This window comes from Thalassophryne amazonica, chromosome 11 (assembly GCF_902500255.1).
Source record: "Thalassophryne amazonica chromosome 11, fThaAma1.1, whole genome shotgun sequence".
NCBI lineage: Eukaryota > Metazoa > Chordata > Actinopteri > Batrachoidiformes > Batrachoididae > Thalassophryne > Thalassophryne amazonica.
Window position 1 is genome coordinate 5684454 of NC_047113.1, and position 12483 is coordinate 5696936.

The 12483-nt window shown below is 38.9% G+C and overlaps 1 protein-coding gene across 1 annotated transcript in view; it reads left to right on the forward strand.

Annotated features, from left to right (window-relative positions):
* gpc4 (glypican 4) overlaps window positions 1-12483 on the forward strand; it is a 170592-nt gene that overhangs the window by 99666 nt on the left and 58443 nt on the right. The window lies entirely within an intron of this gene.

Genomic DNA, 12483 nt, shown 5'->3' on the forward strand with positions numbered 1-12483 from the left:
CAGCTCATTTCTCTTGTGATAAGAGTTCAGGTTGGAAGCTGATTCAAGTATGTGAACTCAACACAAACCACAATAATCTTCATTTGTTCAGTGAAATGTTTTTGTATGATGATGATCTGCTATTTTTCCCCATGGAGTTTTATTATGGATACACTTACCCCCAATCTCAATTCTCTTTTGTACCTTTTCCCCTTGGCCCTACCCCTACGCCTACCCCTTTAAAAGAAGGGGTAAGGCGAAGTAGTATGCCTCTAGCCCTATGAATTGAGACACCCCTCCGCCTTAGGAGAAAAAAAAACCTGCTGGTGTCAAACTGCCGTCTTCACTGTTTGTTAACATGGCAACCGAAATGCAACTTGTTGCAGTGGCCTGTTTGCTCTTTTTATTTTCTTGCCTTTCTGCGTAAATGCAAAGAAATAGAAGAAGTCGCAGATTTCTTCACGCATCACAATCATGTCATGTTAATTAATTTAATTAATTTGTAATTTATAATAATAATAATAATTAATAGTATTAATAATTAATAAGTAATTGATTAATGTTAATACTAATAATAATCAGTCAGTATTAGTAATAATTAATATTTTGTTTAATCATTAATTGATTGATTAGTAATTAATTAATTAGTAATTAAAATAAATAAACACTTGAAATATATCAGTCTGTGTGGAATGAATGTATACATTATACAAGTTTCACTTTTTGAATGGAATTACTGACATAAATCAACTTTTTCATGATATTCTAATTATATGATCAGCACCTGTATGTATGTTATGGGCTGCATCTAGTTCTGTTAACCTTATATTTCTTTTTCAAATTCTCCCATTTTTTTGCATCCAGTCCTATTTCCTTTAGAAATTTCTTTGACAAATAATATCAGTCTGTTAGGACATCAGGTTATGTTACACATATACATGTGTGTGTATATATTTTCCAACTTACTCCCATTGATGAAACTTCTCCTCATTTTGTGCCTGAAAGTATATTAGGAGACGAGTGTGTTCAGGGCTCCTGTTTGTTTACAAAATACACACACGTTACAGACCTTGAAATCCAACAGCAGGGATCGATATTATCCAAAGATTTATGAACATACAAATTAACGTGCTTGTCCTTTATCATGATTTTCTCCATTGTGAGATATAAAAGTGTCTTATCGTAGCGTTCGTGTGTATGTGCATTTTAACACCTCAGCGCACGAGCAAAGTTACGATATTCTTCAGAACGACAGTATATACAACATGCATCCAGCAGCATACACGTTGCTGTCATAGGCAACTGCCTGTAAAGTTTTTTGGCAAGTTATAACTTTCTAAACAGTGTAATTTGTAATAAAAGCCGCTTCATTTGTGTGGCTCTTTCGGCGCTGTGTTTGTCTTTTCGGAGACAGCAGTAAGCTCCTCCTACCCCTCCAAACGGAGTGTGCAGGGGTTGTGGAGGGGTTTGTAGCCCTCCGCCTTCCCCTCCGCCTCACTCCAAAGAGAATTGAGACACCCCTCTGTCTGTCGTGACCGTGCAAAACAGAGTGGAAGGGGTAAGGGAAGGGCTGAGGTAGCATTGAGATTCAGCCTTAGTCACAGACAGTAGACCTTCATACATAGATTCATTCTGAACATTCAAGAGCATCAAGTTTAATACAAGTTAAATTATTTAAATTTTCCCTGAAACATTTAGATAATTCCCAGTCTTCAAAATACTTTAATTCATTTTTGAATTTAGAACATGCGTGATAAAGACGAGTATAGGTGCGCTGACACTGATTCATGCACTTGCATGACCTGTGTCGTGCAGGAGAGTAAAGTTATCTTTAACAGGTGTAGACTGAACATGAGAGATGCGCCGGCACATGCAATTGCAGAAAGAGGATTTTGAAATGTTTAGAAAATCCTTCACGCATAAATGTTGTGCTACGTGGCGCAATCTGCTCACCGACATGACATGCAGCTCATCAAGTGGAGTAAAGAAGTAGTGAACAGAGCGAGTGGTGATGTCAGCGGATGGCATAAGAGCGCAACTTGTCTGAGGGATTATAACAAGATGTTAAATCTATCATAAACATACTTTAAAAACTGCACACAAGAAGGAAAGAAAGTGCAGCTGTTTTACCAAGCCATGACAATGTAAACATGACAAATAATTATCCTTTTTAGATGGCTCCAAATGCTTTCTCCAGCTTATTCAGTGTGCGTGCGTGAATGGCACTGCTGGAGCAATCCTCTGTGATTCAAGAAGCGATGCTACAAAATAATTATTTTATATACACAGCGTTCAACAAAGAGCATGCGGCAGGTGGTGGAACAAAGCATGGCATCCAGCTGGGATCACAGAGGCTGGGATCATCATGACAACGTGCGTGCAAGTGTCAGTGCACCTTATGCTTTTCCTCCAAGTATTTTTTTCCCTTGCTCTTCCCTTTTTTTTAATTTTGCCTATTATTTTTAATACACCACAATATTAATACTACAGTGTTGTCAGTGATTGGTGACAATATGTGGAAGCAGAGTGAAGGTACTTTGCGAAGCCCCTTATGTCAGGTGTACCTGAATGTTGCGCTCTTTGTACAGTGCTAGACATAGCTGGACTACAGACCTGGTTTTTGTTGGTAAACACGTAAACGGGCTCTATACCATGTTTGCGCCCGACTACCTCCGCCATGGAGGTTATGTTTTCGGTCGCGTCCATTTGTTTGTTGGTTGGTTAGTTGGTTGGTTTGTTAGCAGGATTACTCAAAAAAGTTTTACCAGGGGTGTATCTTGGCCTAACTTAGACGTGATTAAATTTTTGTAATGATCCAGAACACGATCCAGATCCAGTCATTTTTTTAAGGATTCTTTATGATTGCAGGATCGGGCCAATTTCAACATTTTTGCATCTAACTTCATGAAGACGGGTCACAAAGGCTGAACAAAAATTAAGTTACGACACAACAATAATTTAGCATTTGTTTCTCCTCACTGAATAAACTTGTTATTAGAAAATAAAAAACTTGTGTAGTTCATGCAGTTTCTCTTTATAAATACATTTGCTGAAGATCTAAGGGTTTAACCATCTCGGGCTGGCGCCGTTGGATACGACAGCTAAGACCAAGCTTTACTAAATTATAAATAACTTTTTAATGATATGAGATAGAAACTTACTTTTTTTTTTTTTTTTTTGCTGAAAAGTTAGCTCTGCGGACTTTCGAGCCACCGTCCACCATCTTTGTACTCCTAATAGAAGCTGTGTGATGTGAGTGTCCAATCGTAGGGCAGATTCACCTCACATGACACACCAAAGATTGTTTTTAAGATTGATGTGTTACTTGTTTATTATAGTTTGCTGTGTGTTTTGAATAAATGTGTGTAGAAAATTATTTTCCATTTTACTTTTTCCTTTCTTATTTCTGATTGTAAACCTTTATTACACTTATAAAACACAACTATAGCATATATATTTTGAAAGTACACGTCCTGAAAAAAGAGACATAAAACTTGATTGTGGGATGCAGGGAGAGCTGGTAACAGCAATAATAAAACATTTATGCCAGGCGAGTGAACTGTCCGCAATGCTTCCATCTGGTCGTAGATTTATGTCTACGAAATGTAAGACCAATAGGTATAAAAACTCCTTTGTTCCTATTGTTATTAGATTTTTAAACACTATCACATGAATGGTTTTTAACTAGGTTTTCTTATTATTGAGTTATTATGTTTACTGTGTGGTGAGTTTTCATGGTGAGTTTTTATGCTATATTTTAGATCATGTTATGTCTATGTATGTCTGAATGTGTTCTACTGCTGGCTGCACAACGAATTGCCCCTGGGGGGCTAATAAAGTCTACTTGATACTACATACTAATATGATTAGATAAAGGGCATCCAGTATTAACAGTGCTGCACAATTTCCACTCTTTTATGTTACAGCCTAATTCTGAAATGGATGAAATTCATTTTTCCTCAAAATTCCACAGACAATACCCTATAATGACAATGTGGAAAAAAATGAGATTTTTGCAAATTTATAAAAAATGAAAAATGCTAAGAAATCACATAATAAAATACAAAATAGTGTTGTCAGAGGTTTGTACTCTGTGAGTGTGGTGCTGTAGTTTGGATTGGATTTGGCCCTGATCAGGGTGATGGTTTCATTTTCCCTCTTTCATATACCCTCTGTTTGCCCCGGCCTTGATTTATTAGTGTTTTATTTTTGTCACCTGTTTATTCTCTGCTCTGTTTTCTTTTGCCACTTTGCTACTTTTCATTCTTTAGCCATAATTCAGTTCCATTCTGGTTTTGTTCAGTCAGTTTGTGTTTTCCTTGTTTAAATGGACTGCATATATATAGCACTTTTCCATCTGCATCAGATGCTCAAAGCGCTTTACAATTATGTCTCACATTCACCCCGATGTCAGGGTGCTGTTATACAAGGCGCTCACTACACACCGGGAGCAATAGGGGATTAAAGACCTTGCCCAAGTGATTTTCCAGGCAGGCGGGATTTGAACCAAGGATCTCCTGGTCTCAAGCCCAACACAACCACTAGATCACCTCCCCTAGCCTATCACTTGTTTATTTTGTTCTTCTCATTTATGATATTATCAGTTATGTTGTAGTATCGGTTTTGTTTTCTGTTTATCACTTAGTCGCTGTTTGATTTATCGTTTGGTTAACCACTTTGTTTTACTAGTCTTAGCCAGTTCCAGTTGGGTTTTGTGTTAGTCTTTATTAGGGCCCGAGTAGGCAACGTCCTACGAGGACCCTATTGTAATTGCGCTGTTTATTATTATTATTATTATTATTTATTATTATTATTATAATTATTGTCACTCTTGAAATCGAAATTTCGGCCTCTTCCCATGCTCAAAAACTCACCAAACTTTCCAAAGTCGTCCGGCCAGATCCGAAATTCGATAATTTGGGGGCGTCGCACATGGTCTCAGAACAATCGCGAAGTAGCGCCCCCTAGAAATTTTCAAAAACCCCTCCGCATTGGGCTTTTTTCGTCGTAGCCTCACGAAATTCGGTACACATATTTACCATGTCAGGATGCACGAAAAAGTCTCTTACTGTCATGGTGAAATATCGACAGGAAGTCGGCCATTTTGATTTTAATTTTAGATTTTGAGCAAATTTTTGCCATTTTTGGCCATTTCCACTACTTACATTTGAACGAACTCGTCCTAGGGATTTCATCCGATCGTCTTCAAATTTGGTCAAAATCATCACAACACAATGGTGATCAAAAGTTATCAAAAAATTCTAATTAAGTCAAAAGGCGTGGCTGCTAGGGGTCGTCAAACTTTTGCGAGCTTTTCGGAGCACGCCATTTCACTTCAAACGGCTGTCACGCCCACATACTTCATCGTAGATCCTTCAAACTTGCTGGACATGATGAGGGCTCCGCCCTGAACGTCTACATATCTTAAGTTCCCACCTGCGCCATAGCGCCCCCCGGTGGTGGTGGGAAATGTCCTATTTTTACTTTAAGAGGTCCTGATGTCACATACTTAACCCAATCAACTTCATTCCACTTTTATAACATGCAGACCAAATTGGTGAACATAGGCGATAAACGCTGTGAAGTTACAAGTAAAGGCGTCCGTGTGGCGGCGTGCCGAATATTGCCCATTCGCCATGAAATTACGTTCTTCATTTTGACGCCTTTAATTTTGTCACATCATCATGAAAATTGATACACAGATCGAGCACGACAACCTCTTACAATTCATAGGGGCGTTGCCCATGGCCGGGGCAAAATGCCTCAATAGCGCCCCCTTGAAACTTTCAAAAACCCCTCCCCATAGGGGTTTTTTTGGAGTAGAGAGATGAAAATTCGTACACGTGTGACTTGCATAGACGTACAAAAAAGTCTCTTGTACCATGAGTCTACTCCAAACAGGAAGCAGACCATTTTGAAATGATTTCCACATGTTGTATTTCAACGAACTCCTCCTAGGGATTTTGTCCAATGCACTTCAAATTTCTTTGACAGCATCCAAAGATGATACTGACCAAAAGTTATCGAAAGCTTTTCTCTATGTTGAAGGGTGTGGCCGCTATGGTGCCGCCATTTTGACCCTTTGCCATGGAACATCAAGTCATGATAACTCCTTCATGCTTTGCCTGATTGACTTGAAACTTTACATGTATGATGACGCTTGGCCCCTGAACACACCCAGCCCCTCTGTTTGTACACTGAGCGCCCCCTAGTGGATGAACAATCAACATGTCATAACTCCTTGATGCATTGTGTGATTTGTTTTAAAATTTTAACTGTGTGATGAGTGGTTACCCCTGCATGCACATGCCCACATGCGGTCACAAGGGCACCCACTGGCCTAGGTAGGCGGTTGCGCGGAACGAGGGCCTGTATATGACTGCTTGCAGTCCTAGTTATTATTATTATTATTATTATTATTATTCTCACTCTTGAAATCAAAATTTCTGCCTCTTCCCATGCTCAAAAACTCACAAACTTTCCAAAGTCATCCGGCCGGATCCGAAATGCGATATTTTTGGGGCCTCGCACATGGTCGCAGAAAAATCGCGAAATAGCGCCCCCTAGAAATTTTCAAAAACCCCTCCGCATTGGGCTTTTTTCATCGTAGCCTCACGAAATTCGGTACACATATTTACCATGCCAGGACGCACAAAAAAGTCTCTTACTGTCATGGTGAAATATCGACAGGAAGTCGGCCATTTTCATTTTAATTTTCGATTTTGAGCAAATTTTTGCCATTTTTGGCCATTTCCACTACTTACATTTGAACGAACTCGTCCTAGGGATTTCATCCGATCGACTTCAAATTTGGTCAAAATCATCACAACACAATGGTGATCAAAAGTTATCAAAAGATTCTAATTAAGTCAAAAGGCGTGGCTGCTAGGGGTCGTCAAACTTTGGCGAGCTTTTCGGAGCACGCCATTTCACTTTGAACGGCTGTCATGCCCACATACTTCATCGTAGATCCTTCAAACTTGCTGGACATGATGAGGGCTCCGCCCTGAATGTCTACATATCTTAAGTTCCCACCTGCGCCATAGTGCCCCCCGGTGGTGGTGGGAAATGTCCTATTTTTACTTTAAGACGTCCTGATGTCACATACTTAACCCAATCAACTTCATTCCACTTTTAAAACATGCAGAACAAATTGGTGAATGTAGGCGATGAACGCCGTGAAGTTACGAGTAACGGCGTCCGTGTGGCGGCGTACCGAATATTGCCCATTCGCCATGAAATTACGTTCTTCCTTTTGATGGCTTTAATTTTGTCACATCATCATGAAAATTGATACACAGGTCGAGCACGACAACCTCTTACAATTCATAGGGGCGTCGCCCATGGGCGGGGCAAAATGCCTCAATAGCGCCCCCTTGAAACTTTCAAAACCCCCTCCCCATAGGGTTTTTTTTTGGAGTAGGTAGATGAAAATTCGTACACGTGTGACTTGCATAGACGTACAAAAAAGTCTCTTGCACCATGGGTCTACTCCAAACAGGAAGTCGGCCATTTTGAATTTTCTTCTCATTTTGGCATGATTTCCACATGTTGTATTTGAATGAACTCCTCCTAGGGATTTTGTCCAATGCACTTCAAATTTCTTACAGATCACCCAGAGATGATACTGACCAAAAGTTATCGAAAGCTTTTCTCTATGTTGAAGGGTGTGGCCGCTATGGTGCCGCCATTTTGACCCTTTGCCATGGAACATCAAGTCATTATAACTCCTTCATGCTTTGCCTGATTGACTTGAAACTTCACATGTATGATGATGGTTGGCCCCTGAACACACCCAGCCCCTCTGTTTGTACACTGAGCGCCCCCTAGTGGATGAACAATCAACATGTCATACCTCCTTGATGCATTGTGTGATTTGTTTAAAATTTTAACTGTGTGATGAGTGGTTACTCCTGCATGCACATGCCCACATGTGGTCACAAGGGCACCCACTGGTCTGGGTAGGCGGTTGCACGGAACGAGGGCCCATATATGACTGCTTGCAGTCCTAGTTTTATTATTGTTCTCTTACCAGTTCTCATGTAGTTTTGTTTCAGTACTTATTTTCTGATGGTTCGTTTTTCACTTCTGCCAGTTTGTGTTTCCTTTGTGTAGCCATTAGTTGTCATCGTCCGTATTCTTTCAATGTTCACTTACACCTGCCTGTCTCATCCTGTCTTTGTCTGCCCCTTGTCTACACTCATCTCTGTTCTCATGTATTCGGATCACAGCACTCTCTTGTCCTGCACTTGCACTTCCTCATCTCTGTTGGCCACACCCTGTTTTGTCTGTCATTTCCTTGCCCACTTGTCACTGCCTTTTCTTGCCTCTCTTTTCCCCTCTTGGATTCACCTGACCACACCCCCTTCCAGATCCTTTTCTCACCACATGCATCTTGTTATCCAATTAGCACCTGTCTTTATTTAAACTGCTTCTGTTTCACTTCCTCTTTGCTCGTTCGTTGACTTTTGTCACTTACCAGCTCTCTTCATAGTATTGTTAGCCGTGTACTGCCTAGCCGTGTACTCTGACCCCTGCTCTGTTTTTTACATCAAGTAAATGCTTTGTTTCTAATTTTCAGTGGTGGGCACAGCGAACCAAAAAGTTAGCTTCAATAACAGATAATCAGCTAACTGAAATGTTGTCTTTTATGAAGCTAAACCACCCAAACATTTATCGGAAGCTACAGCTAACCGATAACTTTCAGTATTGTCTCGGGTACACTTGCAACTAACAAGATGGCAGCGTCAAAGACTACCACAGACCCAAATAATGAGTCAGCACTTCTGTCTTTGTGCACTCTGCCCACTGCTGGAAGCTCCTGTTTACTACATAGCTTGTAGTAGTAAAGCAGCTGAGAGAAGCTGCAAAGCTCAACTCTCTACTCAATAGCAGTGTTGCTGTGAGGTGGAGGTCTTGGAAAATAAAGCAGTGCTGATTTATGTTTTGAAGTGTAAAGAAAATTAGTACAGACAGAAAAAACTCCATTAATGTCAATTCTGTCATTTGTAAGTTAAAATATAACATATATCTTTTAATTTTAAATAATACACTAATTCTGAAATTTTGTAACAAACACAGACAGATGCTAAAGGGATTATGGCTAAATGAGCCTCTGCTAACACTGGTTGGTTGACTCATTCATTTTATATAAAAACCAACACGTTAATATGAGGTGTGTGATGGTGTTTACATATAAATGTAAAAGTAAGTCCCTTCGGCTGCTCCCTTGTTTGCGCTCGGGGTCACCACAGCAAATCCAAGGTGGATCTGCATGTTGAACTGGCACAGGTTTTACGCCGGATGCCCTTCCTGATGCAACTCCACATTACATGGAGAAATGTGGCAGGGTTGGGATTTGAACCCGGAGCCTTCTGAACTGAAACCAAGTACATTGACCACTTGGCCACCACCCCTGCTGTTTACATACAAATGTGCTTTTGTAAAATATGCCATTTTTTATTTGTTAAAAAAAAGCCATTTGCTGAGCCAAAAAGTTGATTTGACAACCATCTGATACGTATAACCGGAGTCAAAATAATTGTAAACTGTTAAGCTTTGTTCATCACACCTGCAAAAATAGGTGAGCAGTCTAAAATTTATCGGAAGATAATTAATCCGCTGATGGTTTTCAAATTATCTGAAAAACTAATCCCATAATGAAAACATTAGCTTTGATAATTATCGGTTAGCAGATTAGCGGAGCAGAAAGTATTTAAAAAAAATACTTTCCTGATACCAACATATGAGTTTAACATGCATCTAATAAAATTAATCATTTGTGATTCAGATATGTGTTTTGTGTATTTATTTAATAATGTATTTTGATTTTTCCATTAATGTAATTTAATAATAAAGTCAAGAATGTAATCAGATATCATTCATTTAAGGAAGAAGACAGTTTAATATTTTGTAGTTCGCATTAATTGATTCACACTTACTTTTTGCCTCTGACATTAATATTGTACTGCAGAAATCTTGTAAATGAATGAAGTTACCCTCAGACGTTAACACACATTCTGACAGCTTTGATTGGAATACGTTATAGGTTTTGGCCAAGAGTGGTATCAAGCATTATGGATTAGGTCCACTCAAAATACTGCAACCTGTCAAGTTCAAATGATAAAAAAAAACAGACTGGCATTGGCCTGTATGTAAAGGTTTGCTGAGGGCAAGGATTATAAAGGTTTTGGACCAATATTGGTTTAAGTATGACTTGGGGATTTATCAACATGCAATGTTTTGACAGGGAGCTCAGGAGTACTTTGAAACATAAAATAATTCACAGAGAGAAATGAAAAAAAAAGAATGCCACCACAACAGCCATTTAGGAAAGGCGAACTGTGAAATGTGGTCATCACCCACTGTGTATATGCTGTACAAATGAAATAGACAGGGAGTGTTGTTCAGCCACAAAACCACATGGCCAACAGGAGTGCTCCAGTACTAACCTTTCTAAGGTGTACAGGACAAAAAAATAAATTTTTGTTCCTCACTGTTCATGATTCATTTCCAGTTTCATGCCACCTAGTGACAGGAACTGAACCAACAGGAATTTGTGGGATCTCAAAGAAGTTGTTGAGGACATATTGTAATAGGCAGCCTACAGTATATGCAGGTATTTTGATTGCTGTGCAGGGCAGGGGCCGAATTTCAGAATTTTTTCATGATACACCTGGCATTAATCACAAAAGTGTTCTTTCTCCTGCACTGTTCAATGCTTGAATGGACTGGAGTTGTAGAAACCAGTGGCTTACATGTCTTTATTGATAACAAAAAGTTTACAGACTTTGACTTCACATACAATGCTATCATCTTATTCTCTTACATGGCATGTCAGAAAATAAAACATTACAATCAACTGAGGAGGATTAAAAAAATGTTACATAAATAAATGATGATTTACCATGGTAATTGATCCAAAAGTTGTACCTGTCGAAGAGGATCAGTAGAAATCATCTCAATCTAATTTGAGTTCAAAGGTGGAAAATTAGAAGGTGCCCAGTTTGTCACAGGCATATCTGCAGATCTTCAACAGAACAGTGAACCCATGACTATCTGACAAAATTGCTGCATAAAGACATAATACCAGTAATAACAGTGGAACAAGAACAGAAACCTGAGGTACTTTATACTTTATAGTTGCGAATTCAGATGTTTTGCAGTTATTATGAACACAATGTAGTTAATCCACCTAGTAGGATTTCAGACACAAAAGTATCTGTCCAGAAATATCAGAATAGTTTTCACTTTTCTCCATCAAAATACAGTGATTATCTGTAGCAAAAACTTCACTTAGATCCAATAACAGCAACATAAGGTGAAATCTGTATCCATACCCATTAACAATTCAGTCACCATTTTAGAGGGACATACTCCCGAATGACATGTTCTACGACCTTCTAAAAGCTGAGGGCCATGGCTATATATTCCCTCTAACACAGGGATGTAATATCAGCCTCTTCTAGAGCCCTCAAGCTGTGAACAAGAATATATATTAAGTAATACATCTGCCAAAAATATGACAGATTCTTGTTTACACAGTAATATTTCAGAAAGTTTGTCATTATGAAAATACTGTTAAACTTTGGTGCAATGATGATTAGTCTTGATGCCCAGTCAAATTGGCAAAAACAATTTAGTTAGCTATACAGTATGTTTTGTCATTGGACTTGATTGTGGTGTAGCTTCTTATCTCATTCATCTTTAAAGACATTGTTGAACCACATGAAGATGCAGCAAAATATGCACACAATTTACCATCACTTTCATAATCTTCTCTAACAGTGGAATATCTTTCTTCAAACTGGAAAATATTTTACATTTTGCTTTTATGTTGGAGCTTGAAATGTAGGTAAAGCAGTTCATGGTCAAGTATTTACAGCTATGTACTTTTTCAACATTTTTTTTATGTTACAGCGTTATTCCATAATGGTTGGATGATTTTTTTTTTTTCTTCACTAAATCTGAAACATGATGGTAGATGCGTGAAACGATGTGGAATAAGTGACCCTCTGGCCTTGGTGGAGGTTTGCGCTGTAATTTAAAGGATGCAGCCGCTGGGTTTGAAAATGACGAAAGCGTAAATTGGCAGTAACACTTGCACTGTGCTTTGCACCGTGTGCACAATAGGGCGCACAGTTTCAAACCTCATGTTTAGTTATGGTACACAGCACACAGTTTGCTCAATGTAAACTGTTGTGTTTTTCAGTTTCACGGTTTTTACAACCACACCTATGATTAAGGTAATTGTTTCCTCTTCTGTAGGTTTGGCAGGGTGGCTGTCAACTGTGCCAGATGCTCCTGCAATTTATATGCATAATTATTCTGAACATACTAAACAGTGATTTCACACTCCTTTTCAAACCGTACCACTTCCAGCTGCACTCAAAACAGTAAAAAGCTCCATCAAGAAAGAGCAACTCTAAAACTCAGGGTAATGTTAGTAGGAGCAACAGTTATAATCTAACATTAAAAAATAGAACTGAGCTTTAATTCATTTTT